The sequence below is a fragment of the Pteropus alecto genome, unplaced genomic scaffold (genome assembly GCF_000325575.1).
Source record: "Pteropus alecto unplaced genomic scaffold, ASM32557v1 scaffold7, whole genome shotgun sequence".
NCBI classification, from domain to species: domain Eukaryota; kingdom Metazoa; phylum Chordata; class Mammalia; order Chiroptera; family Pteropodidae; genus Pteropus; species Pteropus alecto.
In genome coordinates, this window is record NW_006494614.1 from 59,972,713 (window position 1) to 59,987,665 (window position 14,953).

At 43.6% G+C, this 14,953-nt stretch overlaps 2 protein-coding genes across 5 annotated transcripts in view; one reads left to right on the forward strand and one right to left on the reverse strand.

Moving 5' to 3' along the window:
* The window catches only part of ZDHHC7 (zinc finger DHHC-type containing 7), a 28,732-nt gene extending 22,964 nt beyond the window's left edge, over positions 1-5,768 (reverse strand). Inside the window, exon 1 of one of the 3 annotated variants that reach the window (XM_006926728.3) lies at positions 5,519-5,768. The gene's annotated coding sequence lies outside the window, so the exon portion shown is untranslated. Of the gene's footprint in view, positions 1-308; positions 609-1,783; positions 1,929-5,518 lie in introns of those variants that run through there. The other 2 variants (XM_015600374.2, XM_015600373.2) reach the window with 2 other exon arrangements.
* KIAA0513 (KIAA0513 ortholog) overlaps positions 1-14,953 on the forward strand; it is a 118,714-nt gene that overhangs the window by 48,806 nt on the left and 54,955 nt on the right. The gene's annotated exons all lie outside the window — the stretch shown is intronic.

Consider the following 14,953-nt stretch of genomic DNA (forward strand, 5'->3'; position numbering starts at 1 on the left):
AGGCTCTACCTCCAAACCGACCCAAATCTGACCCTCTCTTCTACCTTCCCACCCAGCCAGATAAAGGCACACGAGCCCTCACCTGGGCAGGACTTGGATCGCCTCCTAATCAATGCTGTTTCTACACTCATTGCCTCTACTCTACCATCCATCCCCATTCAGCACCCAGAGTAAGTTTTTACAGGTGGAAATCAGATGGAGTCAGTCCCTTGCTTAAAACCATCCCATGACTGCCTCTGCAAACCAAAGACCTCCCTGTGGCTTATAAAATCCTACCCATCCTGGAGCCAGGTGACCTCACCTCTTACCATTTTCCCCCTTGCTGGATGTCTTCTTCCTTTGTCACCACCTCAACGGAATGTTCCTTGTAGTATCCCCAGCACACCCTGGCACACTCCACAGACATTTATTTAGTGAATGAATGAGACCATCATGGAGCATGCTTGAGGAAGACAAGAAAAAGCAGAAATGAAGCCCATGGGAATATGAAAGGAATATGAAAAAGGATCCAAGTGGCAGATCTGGCATGGGGAGTAGGGTCACAACGTAGGGAGGCCTTGGAGACAAGGAGTAGGAGAGAAATGTGGAAAGGTTAAGGGGAGAGAGGGAGAAGGGAAGGAAGAGAAAAACCCACACTAGAAGGGGTTTTCCTGGGGAAGTCTCAATTTCAGATGTGTCACCTGGAGCATGAAGGCTGGATGAGGCGGTCTCAAAGGCATGCTCACACACATACCAAAGGTTTCACTTTTATCACGAAACTACAGCCTGATTTTTAAAAATCCCAACATGGTAAGTAAATCCTCAAGAATTCTAAATCCAGAAATAAATAGCCCCAGAGTTCTAAACTTCTTTACATGTCCTATCCCAGAGAATAGCTGAACCTGAATAAGGTTGATGAATCCCAACCTTTCCATATTTTCCTAAACAGAGCTTCCTTGTTTAATAATAAGTGAATTTTTATAACATCAGACTCACCCAAATCCGAAATACCATGAACATTTGACATGCTAACAGTAGATTTAGCTCTCCGTTGCAAGTTAATGACAACATAAGAAATTAGGCTAAAGGGACTGCCAGTACATTACTACTGAACATCTGCTGTGTGTCAGAAGCTTTATTATGTACATTACCACATGTACCCCTGCCACCACCCTAAAAGCTAGGTGCTTTTATTAGCTCATTTTAGGGATGAGGACATTGAGCCTTAGAACTGAAGTAACTTGCCCAAGTTCACAGCCAGTAAAGAGTGGAGGACCGTTCTGACTCCAAAGCCTATGTTCTTCTATTAAAATACACTGCCTCCCAGAGCACTTGGTTTTAGGAAATGCATTTCTGTAATGAAAAAATTGAATTTGGGAAAACATGAAACTCTAAGAATTCAAAACATTTTACAGAAATGATACTGTAACAGCCTATTTCAAGAGAAACTAGAAGTTTCTCTTCTGACTGCCCCCTGTTTAGTGGGTGCAGCAAATAAACGACACCATTTCCCAGAATGAACCAAACCACCAACTTAACAGAGCTGGCCTCTCCTTCCTTTTACTGACAACACTCCTCACACAACCAGTGTTTATTAGGCACCTTTTACTCTCCAGACACACAACTCCTCCTGCTCCCTCATTCCTCCATGCTGATGACTTTCCCCCGCCAGCTGGTCTTTTCCTTCTCACCTTTCCCACAACCCAAGTTCAGGCACCCTCACCTCTGGCCTGAACCTCTGAAGTATCCTAACCTCAAAGGGTTGCCAGGTCCCAACCACCCTCTATGTGGCTGCAGGACTTACCATCGAAATCACAGCATAGGTCACTAAAGCAATCCAGTCCCAAAACCTCGAGGCCATGGCATTCAATGCTCCACTGACTCGGCTCTCTCTACCTTTCAGGGCTCAGCGCCCGTTCTGGCTCCCCTTGCCGTGCCCTTTCACACCCCGGTGCTTTTGTTCTTGCTGGTCCCTCCAATTAAAAGACTCTCACTCTCTGCCTAGCCAATTATTCATTAATCTAACATTTACCGAGCTCCCACCACATACCAGGCACTGTAAGATAATGTAAGTGTTTTCAAAACTATACTGTGCTGTACCAATATAAGGCATTATCTTGGCTCCATAAGGAGTCTGGGTTTTATAAGACAAGAGGATTCAACTGAAGGTTTTTCAAGAATGGAATGAAGTATAAGCAAAGCTAAAATCAGCCAGACAAGAACATGTTTGTAGAAAGAGGCAAAGAAGTCAGGAAAAGAGAAGAAAATCAAAGGGGCAAATGAGAGTCAATGACAAAATGCCTGTCCCCGAACAGGCGCACTAAAGGACAGATAGGAGTTAACATTGGGAAAGAGGGATTATCTCTTTGTCAGAGGCAAGTGAAAGAAAAAGACTGATGGATATTCAGAGATAGTTTACCTAAGAAGGAATCAACGTTGAAAGAACTTTCCCAGTGGCCTTTGTCTCCTCCATGGTCCAGAAGGGAGAGTTATTTGTCAATGATAAAGCAAAAGAAAAGTATATTTTGAAAGAAGGAACCATGAGAAAAGGAAGAATGCTATGTAGTAAAGAATTTAACTTTGCACAGAAGGTCTGGCCTTTGTCCACAGCTGATAATGGCTTAGGGTGGAGGCTGGTCATACCAGAAAGACTGATGATACGATTCAGGATGGGGCTTTGGGTCATACCGTATGAGCTGACCTGGAAACTGAGATCAACCACATGATCAATCAATCAATCAAGCCTATGTAATGAAACCTCAATAAAGACTCTGAACACCAAGGCTCAGGTGAGCTAACCTGGTTGGCAATACCCCGTGCATGTTACCTCAGAGCAATGCTGGGAAAGTAACATGTTCTGACTCCATGGAAAGAGGACAACAGAAGCCCTGCCTCTGATACTTCCCCGGACTCTGTCCTAAGAGCCTCTTCCCTTGGTTGATTTTGGTCTGTGTCCATTCCCTGTAATAAACCATAACCGTAAGTATAACAGCTTTCAGTGAGAGCTATGAGTCCTTCTAGCTACTAACAAAACATTAGGTAGTTTGGGGAAACCCCAACATTGCAGCTGATTTCAGAAGGGAAGGTGGTCTTGTGTGGACCGTTCCCCTCTAAACTTTGCAGCTAACTAACTCTCACAGTTGGCCTAAACTCTTCTGAGGCGCTACAGCTGAAGGGTCACACAGTAAGTTAACACTGACCCTGGACACTGGCTTTGGGGACAAGAGGGAGTGAGAATGACTGTTTAGACTTTATGCTCTGCTCCAGTGTTTGAATTTTTTATAAAGCAAGCATGTACTATGTTTACCCACAAAAGGCTGCTTCAAAAAAATGATCTCGTAGAGCTGTTCAGCATGAACTGGGACAGGGAAGTTCTGGAATCATCAGGAAAAGTACTTCTTAATTTGTCCCAAATGTTAACTTCATATGTGAACTTATTTCTAGTCCTATTTCCTCAAATTGAAAAAGATTGTATTACTTATATCACCAGAGTCCAAGCTTACAGTAACAGTTTCAGTAAGAATGTAAAAGTATGTCCACACTTTTTACTCAATCAAGACTGTTCTTATATTAAGTTCCTTTCAGTACTCTCACTGAGAGGGCCATTCTATATATCCCAATATAGTCACATGCTACATAATGACATTTCGATCAAAAATGGACCACATATATAAATGGTCCTGTAACATTAAAATGGAGCTGAAAAAGTCCTATTGCCTATGATGTCTTAGTGCAACGCATTACTCACTGTTTCTGGTGATGCTGCCGTAAACAATCCTGCTGCACTGTCAGGCGTATAAATTATACCACGTACAATACTTGATAATGATAAACAACTATCTTACTGCTTTACGTATTTACTATACTTCTTATCATTTGAGCGTATTCTTTCTACTTATTAAAAAAGTTTGCTGTAAAACAGTAAGCTGTGTTACACTGGCAGCAGCCTCATATAATCTCGTTTACCGTGTCTCTTGATTACATTATTTTCTCTCGTGTTTGTTTTAATCTTGTGTTGCTTTGTACAGTAAACATGGTCTACGGGCTTGTAGTTTAGAAGCAATAGGCTATACCACATAGCCTAGGTGTGGAGTAGGCTGTACCATCTAGGTTTGCGTAAGCACACTATATGATGTTCACACAGTCAAAATGTCTAACAACACATTGTTCAGAACATATCCCCACTGTTAAGCGGCTCATGACTGTATTTGTCCTCTCTAGAAGAGGATTTCTGTTTTCATAGTGCATTGATTAGGTTGGCTATAAAGTTCCAGTTCACTCATTGCAACCTGAGGCAGGCTCTGAGTCATTGGTGATAGAACACTTTTGTACACATTTACCCACTTTGCCTTGATAGGAGACATTTGCACAAAGAGTTCCAACTATTGTATTATGAATTCCTTAGGAAGTTACCTTTTCAGATGGTGTTGTTCTCCATCTCTCAACTGAAGTCAATGTGAACCTACTAGTCGGACTCCAAAAAGTACATTATCCAAATAACTTCAAATCTAACCTTTGTATTTTCCAGTGTTCAAGAAATGAAGTTTATCACTTGTGTTTAAAATAACCCAAGAGCCATTCACTTTAACCAAGCTGTAACTTCTTGACAAGCAAATTCTAAGACAATATCAAAAAAATTTAAATTCATCATCTGTGGGGCGAAGAGTTTAGGAAGAAAAATATATTGAGCTAGATTTCTAGACCATCTGAGACAGTAAGAGTAAAACAGATAAATATATGTGCATTAAGTATATACACTAAGCACACTACAAATGTAACACTGTAGCATCACCTTGGAGAGCACCGTATACAACCTGGACAGCAAAAGAAGTTACAAGGCAGCTGCATCAACAGTTCTTACACTCCAGTTTAACTATCATAATAAACTGGTTGCCCTTAAGTGAAAGGTGTCCATCCAACAGCAAAAAGAGACTCAGTTCCAGCAGCAATGACTCCTCAGGAGAGATGAGCCTTGGCTGCACTAAGAAAAGATACTGGCATTGACTGCCCTGAAGGCTGACCTGATTGTACCAGATGCCTGTCAGGAAATCCCCCAAAGATCACTGACAGGGTTATGGATCGATAATGAGACAGATGCGCAAAGAATAAAAGAGAAAAGTAAAAAACTTAAAAGGGACGAATAAGAGCATTCAGGAAGCCAAGAACAATGTGGGAGAAAGCCCATTGTAATATATGCCTGTAAACAACTCTTTACAGCTTACAGAAGGGTTTACAGCCACCCTCTCTTCTGGCCCTAACCACCACCCCATTATTAGAGGAGAATACCGTGGCTAGGAGAGCTGTCACGCCCAAGGTCAGGAAAAAAGCTAGGGCTACAATTCGGGCCCTATCCCTAAAGATCAACTAAGGAGTGACAAGGAGACACCTGGGAAAGTCAAGTGCAGGCACAGAAGTGCCGCCCAAGGAATGCGGGAAGGTCGCAGATACGCGGCAGGGAAGAGGAGAGAGAGCAGGGGGCAGGGAGAGGCCGGGAGACCTGGGAGTGAGAAGCCAGTCCGGCCCAACCAGCCCCACTCACCCGAGGCCCGGGCGGGGTCGCCCGGCGCTGCGGCTCCTCCTGACCTGCGGCGGCGGCGGCGGCGACTGCAGCGGCCGAGGCAGGGACGCATCATGCGGCTGCGCTCATGGCCGGGCCGGAGCGGGCCCCATGGCTCGGCTCGGGTCGGTCCCGCCGGGCCGATCGGAGGGAGGTGGATGCCGAGCACACACGGGAGCCCAGAGCCCTGCCTGGGGAACCGAGCTGTGCGACCCCCGGAAGTGAACCCCACGAGGTCAGCTGCGCCGCGCTTGCGCAGTTCCGGCCGCCCCCGCTGGCGACGGAGAGGAGCGCGTGAGGCGGTTCGTAGGGTCTTGTTGGCTAGGCTTCCTCTGGAACACAGGCTCTTAAGGACTGACTGTTCCTCGAGAAAGGCAGGTTCTAATCACAAGCTCCCCTCGCTAAAGTAAAGGGATCCCTCCAAACTGAGATCCGGATGGGAAGAATGGGGGTAAGGGCTGCCGCGAGGTTCAAGCCGCGCCGTTAGGCTGTCCCACCCGATGGAGGATTCTTACCTAGGTGACTGAGGCCGCGGCGACCTCTCAAGGAACTGTCCGCTTTAGCTGTTGCTCGTACCGTGTACGGGAATGAGAACTCAGAAAATGGGGAAATGGAAACGACAGGAGTGAAAACGACGGAGGCAGAAGCACGTGGGGAAAGGGGGAAGCGTCCCGGACTGGAGATTGGAGTACTGATTCTTGGGGTCTGCTGAGCTTCTGATCTCCCTCTATCAGGGACCTGGATATCAGAGGATCCCAACGATTCCTTTCAGACGAGAAGTTCTGTGTTTTTTTTGGAAGGTAGACGCGTTTTTTTTGTTTGTTTATTTGGGTTTCCTATAATACTCGGGACAATTTCCTCAGGGCTGGGAAGTAGGTGATCAGTGTTTTGTTGCCAAATTGGTGAGCAGTCCCTAAATTTTAAGATTGATGAAAGCCGTAATTACAGCTAAGAAATCTGTCGGAATCTCACCGTCTACAAGCCACTTTGTCACTAGTTACCATTCTTGCTTCTAGAAACATTCCAGCTAAACTTTTGGAAGTAAGGGGTGCATTATATTAATCTTCAGAATTTCAGCTTTAATGGTTTAAAATTTTAGCAGTATATTGTTGAAACCTGTACAGAATTTTCGAGTTTATTTGAGCCAAACTGATGGCAATGACCAGAAAGCAAAGTCTCAATGGATTGAGAAAATACTCCAGAGAATGGCAGTTTTGCAGCTTATTTTATGCACTAGAATCGAAGTAGGAGACTGAAGGTGAGTTATGTGAAATCCATGGGTACTAGATCAAGACAGTGGGAGAAAGCAAAGCGGGGAAATCTCTGGGATTGGATAAAAAGTAAAATGAAGAGACATATTTCTTTTACATTAGTGACTGCAGGATAACTAATAACATTTACAGCACAAAGAGATGGTCTGTGGGGAACAAGATAACAAAGAAGGTTCAGTAGTCTTGTGCTCTGGTGGGAGGTTGTGCCCTGAGGGGTCTGGAAAAGAAGATTACGCTGCCATTTAAAAATTTCGTGATCTTAGTTGCAAAAATACAATAGACAGTCTCATTTAAGGTAAAGATTGACCTTCGTCAAGGAAGCTACAGGCCTGGGACATGACTACCCGCCCTGACCTGCTTTTAGTTAGGATTTTTTTATGTTCAGACCATCCCTTGTTATTTCAGCCTCTGAGTTTGTAGGGCCTACCATGCTGGCCTCCCCTGAGCTTTTCAGGTTTAGTAAGTGGCCTTTTTCTTCGTCCACGGTATCTCATACCTCTGCGTTTATTGTATGCATTTAGTCAATCCTTACAGCCTCCTATCACCTGGTATCTCTGTTTCTACAAAGGAGAAAAGTGAGGTAGGCTTCCAATGAGTGGTCGGTTCTTTTCACTTAGGCTGAAAGAAAGGATGGTTATCTTTTATAACACCAAGACTGCAAGTGCCTGCTGTACTTGAGACAAACTACGAGCAATGTTAAACTAATTTTTTTTTAAAAAAGGTTAAATCTTGACTTTCACACACATATAAATACATGTAAAAGATTCCATTTAACTCACTAATTAATGAGGAAGCATGTAAGATGACAAATATTTGAGAGATGAATCTAAAAGGCAGACGCAGATATAGGCAGTTAGGAATGCTGAGATGAATTTGCTTAATAGATGCACAACTAGCTTTTTCTACAGTGAGGGAGAGAAGTCAGTTGAACTTTTACAAGATTTATTTGTAAAAAAAAAAAAGATTCATTTGTATGTCTGATATCTGTGGGTAAGATCACTTGCATTGCTATCAGTTCTCTACAGCCTATAGAGTTATAAATATCTTAAAGAAAAGGAAAAACCTCATGAGACCAGATAACAGAAAAGTATGCCAGACAACACCTAGTTGTTCATTGAAGACACCCAATACGTTTTTCTACCCATTTCAGATCCTTTCACAAAAAATGCAGAGGGAGGGATCTTCACTCCATGATTTTCCTGAGCTCCCACACTTGTTTATGTTGCCTGTTATTAATTACTAGTATAGATTGTTTATTGTAACTTTAAAATTGCACCCTTGCAAAAGGAAATAGCGTCATAAAATCATGAAAATATTTAACAGGGATGGCGGCAGTTGACAAAAACAATTCAACTCTTATCAAGGATTTTCATCTCTTAACAGCATTGATATGTGATCTGCAAGTCATTTCCCTACTCCAAGCTTCAGCCTTTTTTTTTTTTTTAATCTCTAAAACATGAGATATAGACTAGATTTCTAAGGTTTCTTCCTGTTTTAGGACTGTGGTTAAACACAGAGTTTTTCTTCTCTCCCTGATTTCACTGAGGCCTTGGGAGCAGAAAACCTCCCAACATTTGTGGCCTTTGCAGGAGTGCTAACATCTCATGTCCAGGGTTAGTTCTTTTTACCCCTTTGGAGCTAGTTTTCATCTAACCAGTACTCCCAGGAAACAGGACTTTTTAAAGTGGAGGCTCTATTCAAATATGTGAAAAGATGCTCAGCTTCATGCAAAGTAAAAGGAATGAATACAAATTTATAGTATGAGGCGATCCCATTTTTCATCTAGTAGATTGGTAAAGATAAAAGCTTGGTAATATTCTGCGTTGGCAAGGCAGACCAAATTGATACAGCTGTGAATTTGTTCAGCTCTTTGCAGAGCAAGATATCAATACAAATCACAAAAATTTAAGTGTACATACCCTTTGACCCAGCAATTCCCCTCTTAGGAATTTATCCTACAGATGGAATCACCTATGTGCACAAGGATGTTCGTACTTGAGTATTTACAATAGCATGTTTGCAGAAGCAAAAACCTGGTATCGCCTGTATGCCCATCAATATATTAAATAAAGTATGTTGTATACATAAATGGAATACTGTGCTGTATGATTATAAAAAGAATGAGGCAGATTTTTATTCGTTAATATGGATGGTCTTCCAGATATATTGAGTCTTTTGTGTAAAACAGTGTATTTGTATGAAAAAGAAGACGAGAGAATGTTTTTATGTACATAGAATATCCCTGGAAAAATACACAAGAAACTAATTTGTTATATATTTAACCGCATCTTCACTTTTAAATATACAAAAAGGTAATCAAAAGTAAATGAGAACCCAATAGAACAATTGGCAGATCACTTGAACAAGTACTTCACAAAAGAGACTATCCAAAACATGAGAAACTGCTCATTTTCATTAGTCATTAGGGAAATGCAAACTTAAACCACAACGAAATACTGTTTACACACCCACCAGCATGGCTCACATGCAAAACCCCAAGTGTTGGCAAGCATTGGAGCACCTAGAAGTTCCATACACTGCTGGTGGACTTGTCGTCGTTAAACCATCTTGGGCAACTGCTGGGAGTATCTGCTGAAGCTGAGCATACCGTACTTAGGTTCACCAAAAGATGTGTGCTAGAATGTTCACACAGCACTATCCATAACAGCCCCAAACTGGAAACAACCTAAAAGTCCATGAACCACAGAATGAGTAAATAAATTGTGGTATAGTCATACAATGAAATACTATACAGAATGAAAGTATACAATACAACAGTACAGATCAATCTCAAATATGGTGTTGAGTAAAAGAAGCAAAGACACAAAAGCATGCTGTATGCTCACATAAAAATAAGTTCAAAGTCAGGGGAACATGATCTTTGGTATAGGAAGACAGGGCAGGGTAGTGGTTACCATTGAGGGAGGATGTTAGGATGCTAGTAATATTTCTTGATCTGGGTGCTGGTTCTATGGATGCTCACTTGGTAAAAATTCATCCAGCCATGTACACTTACAATTTGTATGCTCTACTTCAAGTAAACAGTGGGAAAGAGAGAGGGTCACAAAGGTTGTACAGCAGAAAATCAGGTTTGTTCCAGAAGGGTGTTTTAGGTTCTTAGTTTTTTCTCTTGAGTTTGTGGTTTTTAAGGCAACGGCCATACTAGGGAAGCCAGAAGGCTGAAACTCCACTACCCATGGTGTTGGACAAGACCCAAGAAGTCTAAAGAACCCAGAGTGGTATGATGGGTTCCTGAATTCCTTTTCACTGGGCTACCGCACTGCCAGCTGTGGGTAGAGCCTGCTGGTGGGAGGATGTATGGCCAGTGAGCATGTATGGAGCATTTACTAAGTGTCAGGTTCTGGGTTTGGTGCTCTGTGTCTCCTGGGTATTCCAAGCTTGTTCTCTAATGCCTTTGGCACTTGACTTGGAAGGCATCTTTCTCCCTGGAACCCCCTCTAAAATTTCTCCCATCCATTCTTGCAGTATTTCACTTCCCCCTCCCAGCTTTGCTCCTTGTCACGTCTCAGCTAACTTCCCATATCTTTCACTTTGTTATCCCATTGTCTATCCCTCACTGCAGTGCGATCCTCATGAAAGTCAGGGAGTTTTATTAGTCTTGCCCCCTATTGTCTCCCCAGTGCCTGTCAAAAAGTAGGCATTCGATAATAATGCCACTGAATGAATGAACACACCATCATTGGCCCCTTTCATAGATGAAGAAATAGGCCCAGTGAGGTTAAGCAGTGTGCTCAAAGTCACTAGGAGTGGAGAGCCAGGATTCACACCCAGATGTCTTGCTTTTCGCCGCTGTCATATTGCCTCACAGACTCACTTCATCCTCACGTTTGTATGATCTCTTTGTACAGCTGAGGAAACTGAGGCTCAGAGTGAAATGATTGCCCAGAAGAAGCAGAGAAGCACAGCTAGCCTGCAGACCTCCTGTCTGGCTGTGAAGATCCTGCTCTTTATACTGTACCACACTACCCCTCTAAGGAGCTGGATGCCATGCCCTATACCAATGCTGCTCTATACCAAGCTCTGAGGGCTGGACTGTGACATGGTTCCTCTGTTCCTGCTGCCAGGACCTGACCCACCAAGTCTCCTGGAAGCAAGTTTCTGACCATTGTGCTCTGGCTCCAATAACTCAATCCTCCTCCCTCCCCCATCCTTGTCTTAGACTCATATTGGTTCATTCAAAAAGTATTTAATGATTTACTCTGTGCTTGGCACTATGCTAGGCGCTGTAGACACACGAGTGAGCAAAACCAGACAAAGTTCCTGCCTGTTAATTAGCTCAGAGACTAATCGAACAAATAAATAAGTGCAAAATTATAAACTGTGGGTTCCTATAAAAGCAAAAGACGTTGTGTGGTGAGAGAATATACCCAGGAATCCGTTAAAGTCTGGGGGTCACATGGAGGGATTCTTTTAGGATGTGATATGTAAAGGACCTGTGGGTGTTTGATAAGCAACAGGTGCAGGGGGTGGAGGGAGAGGGTTCCAGGCAAAGCGGTAGGTGGGGAGTCCATTCAGTGGAAAGCAGCATGGATTGAAGTTCTGTAAGGGGCCAGTGTGTAGAGGGCAAGCGGGGAGTGGCTTGAGCCCAGCCTGGAGAGCTTGGAAGGGGCCTCGTGCAGGGCCCTAACACCCAGGTGAGGGATTCTGGCAGAATATCAGGGGCAGTCAGAAGCCACTGGAGGATGTGATCACATTTGTGGTTTTTAAAGGTCATTCCAGCTGCTTTGCGGAGAACATGTTGGAGAAGGGCAAGAATAAATGCAGGGAAAAGTCAACTAATAAATGTCAGTGGAGCAATTGAATTAGAACACTCAACATTTGGCAACCAGCATATTATTATCAATAATGGATGCTGAACCACTTGGTGAAAGTTCATTAGAAAACAGGATATTAAGATAGTCTTAAAGTATCTTTCCCACAGATTACTAATTACTTACAAAGGACCTTTTACAATGGAGATATGACCATCTCGACCATTGGTCAAACACAGTATCAGCAATAATGAGACAAACTGATGTGTTGTGCCTCCTGATGCAATGCACTGAGCAGGAGACACATCAGTTATATAGTACTCCTGCACAAAATGTGTTGAAGCAATCAGAGAAATCTAAACAGACATTCTGCAAAATGACTGGCCTGTACTCTTAATACTTATTAGTGTCTTGAAAGACAAAGAAAAGCTGGGAACTATTCCAGATTAAACTATTTGAAAATGGAGGAAGAAGGGGCCTTGAGCCAAAGAATCAGGAGGCCTCTAGAAGCTGAAAAAGACAAGGATATGCTTCTTTCCCAGAGCCTCCAGAAAGAATCAGCCCTGCTGATGCTTCAGTTTTAGGACATGACCTCCAAAACTGTAAGATAATAAATATTATGTCATGTTAAGCCCCTGAGTTTGTGATAATATGTTATAGAGGGAGGAGAAAATAAGCATAGCGGACAACCAAAAACAGAACTGATGCTAAATCACACCACCAGCTTTATCTTGCATAATTGTTTTTTAGACTCAATTCTCTAAGTATTTTTGAATATCAATTCAGTCATCAGTAAATTTACTATTTCTCCTTCTTTTTCTTGCTGCCCTTCAGACAATATCATGAGATATCTTAGCAAATGCTTTGCCTAGATATCTGTTGCTTCCCCAGAATCTGTCTCCCTTCTGTTCACAAGAGCACCTCAATTTTCTTTGGGGTCCTACCCTTCCCTTGCTCTCTACCCAAGTAGCTGGGTGGGGCTGATCCTCACTCCTGTCCAGATGTGGCCAATCCATTTATCTCAACAACTTGGCCTCAGGGATTGGTTCAAGGGGATGAGCACATGATATGTTGGTCCACTCAGACCAAATCCCGGGACTTTTGCCAGAAATGTTGAAAGTGAAAATACTTTTTTTCCACCGAGGATGCTAAATTGAGAGAATATAAGCCTGTTGCTGCTAGAGACCATTCTACAGAAAGAACCTAATCCGAGCATGAAATCATCTCAGAGGGAAGCTGTCAGGTAGGGGAAAGAGACTAAATTCTGATGACATCATCTGAGTCCCTAGATCCTGCTGGGCCAATCCTGGAACTTTGCAGTTATGGGAGCCAATATATCCCCTCTTTTCAAAAAACCAGTATGAATCAAGTTCTGTCACTTACAACTAAAAGAAGCCCGATAAACACACCTTCCAGATATATTACTTCTACTATATTTCCTTGATTTACCAGTCTATACATTTCACAACAGAAATAAGGTTAACCTAGCGTGACTTGGTCTTTTCATTGGTGCTTCCTCTTCTGAGGCGCACAAGTATTTTTGTGTAAGTAATCTGTTTTGAATATTTTCCAGGCCCAATGTCAACTTCACTGATCTGTGGTTTGTAGAACTTGCTTTCTTCCCCTTTTTTTAAATGGCTATGTCATCTGCCTCTCTTCAGCTTTCTGGCAAGGTAAGAACTTTTATGAGATAGGGAGAGACAGGTTCCGTATGAATCCCTTGAGGAGAAATGACATTTGCCCAAATGGACTCTGACCCTGATTTGAGCTCATGCTTTTCGATTTCCCTGAATAGTTGGTATCACCAGAATTAGGTAAGGGCTGCATGAGGTGGGGTCTTATGCTAGGTTCACTCACTGAACCCACAGGAAGACTTCCTCCAGTTGCAGATACCATTCTCTGTTCCCATCAAGGATTCAAAATGGGCTCACATTCTGCTGGACACAGGGCAGAAGCTTACAAGGACCAATGGCATGCCCACCTATCTGTAGTGAATACATGAGGGAATGAAAGCTGCCTTACACTCCTTCCCTTCTGAGTTCACGCCAAGCTTGAAAGACCCAGAGATTCAGCTTCTCTCACATGATGGTCATACTGAGCTGGTCAGGCAAATCTGGGATAAAGCAGAAGTAGCTATGGCACTGAAGGCTCCATAACTCTTGTGGAACTGCAGATCCCAGCTTTTTTTCTTCATGTTGTTCCCTTACACTTTTTCCAGCAAGTCTGAAGTTCGGTAGGTCATCTTCCTAGGGACCAACAGCTCCCTGCTTGGGGCATGGGAAAAATACTTGATCATCAACGCATAATTCATTTTTTCTTCTAGGTGGCAGAACTCCAGTTCCTCCTGCACAACTCATAGAACTTCAGAGAATTCAGTTTTCTTATATTGACATCCGGCCCCATTTCAGATCCCACTGCAACCACCAGAAGGAGCGCTATAGTTCTGCAGTGTAGCAGAAATGTCTTTAGAGCTTGAGGTATCAGAGCCCACACTCCGGAATCAGATTATTTTGCTAGGCGCTGGAATCAAGTTTCATATAACTCCAAACTTATTGGGGAGGGGTGTCCGTTTATGTTTCTCTATTTCCTTCCTCTCGAACTGTAAAAAGCTTCCATAGGAAACACTTCTATTTTTTACTTTTTTTTTTTTTTTTTAATTGAAGTGATGTGGAAGGAACAGGATGGCTTCGAAGTTGTGTAATATTATTGTATTTGCTAAAAAAAGATGCAGCCCGGCCTAGAACTTCTGGAGCATGAGTTGGAAATTCATCAGCCTTTAAGATGACCCTTTCAAAAAATAAATCGGCTTCAAAATGCCTTTCTATACCATGCATCCTTGCCTGGCTTATTTTAAAAGTATATTCGTTAACGCCATGACTTAAAAGCATGTTGGTTAATGAGGGCAGGAAATGGCAAATGGCATCCCTCTTTTAAGGGTGGGGACACTCAGGGCGGGGAAGCAACCAGAAGCAGGCCATAGTTCCAGGATCCCTGCCGGAGCTCCCCACCACCACCACTACTAAAATCACCAAATCGCCCACTTGTCTGCACGCAGAACGACCTGCCCCACCCCAATCTAACCGCCTCGGAGAACACCCTAGTTTTGAGATCCAGGAAATGAGGATCCCGGGACCTTCTGTAACAGCGACCCACGGGAGGTCTCCGAACGTGCTCCCTGGAGCAGGGGGACGACCTAAGCCCGGAGCATCCCTGACGGAGCGCAGACCCTCGTGAGCGCCGAGCGATAGTAGCAGCTCCGCCGCGTCAAGTGACGCCTCTCGCGGTCCTCCCTGGCGCCTGCGCAGACCGGACCGGGGGCGGGCACCGCCGGCGCCTCGGAAGGACCCGGCTCTCCCGCCAGCCCAGGGGCCCCG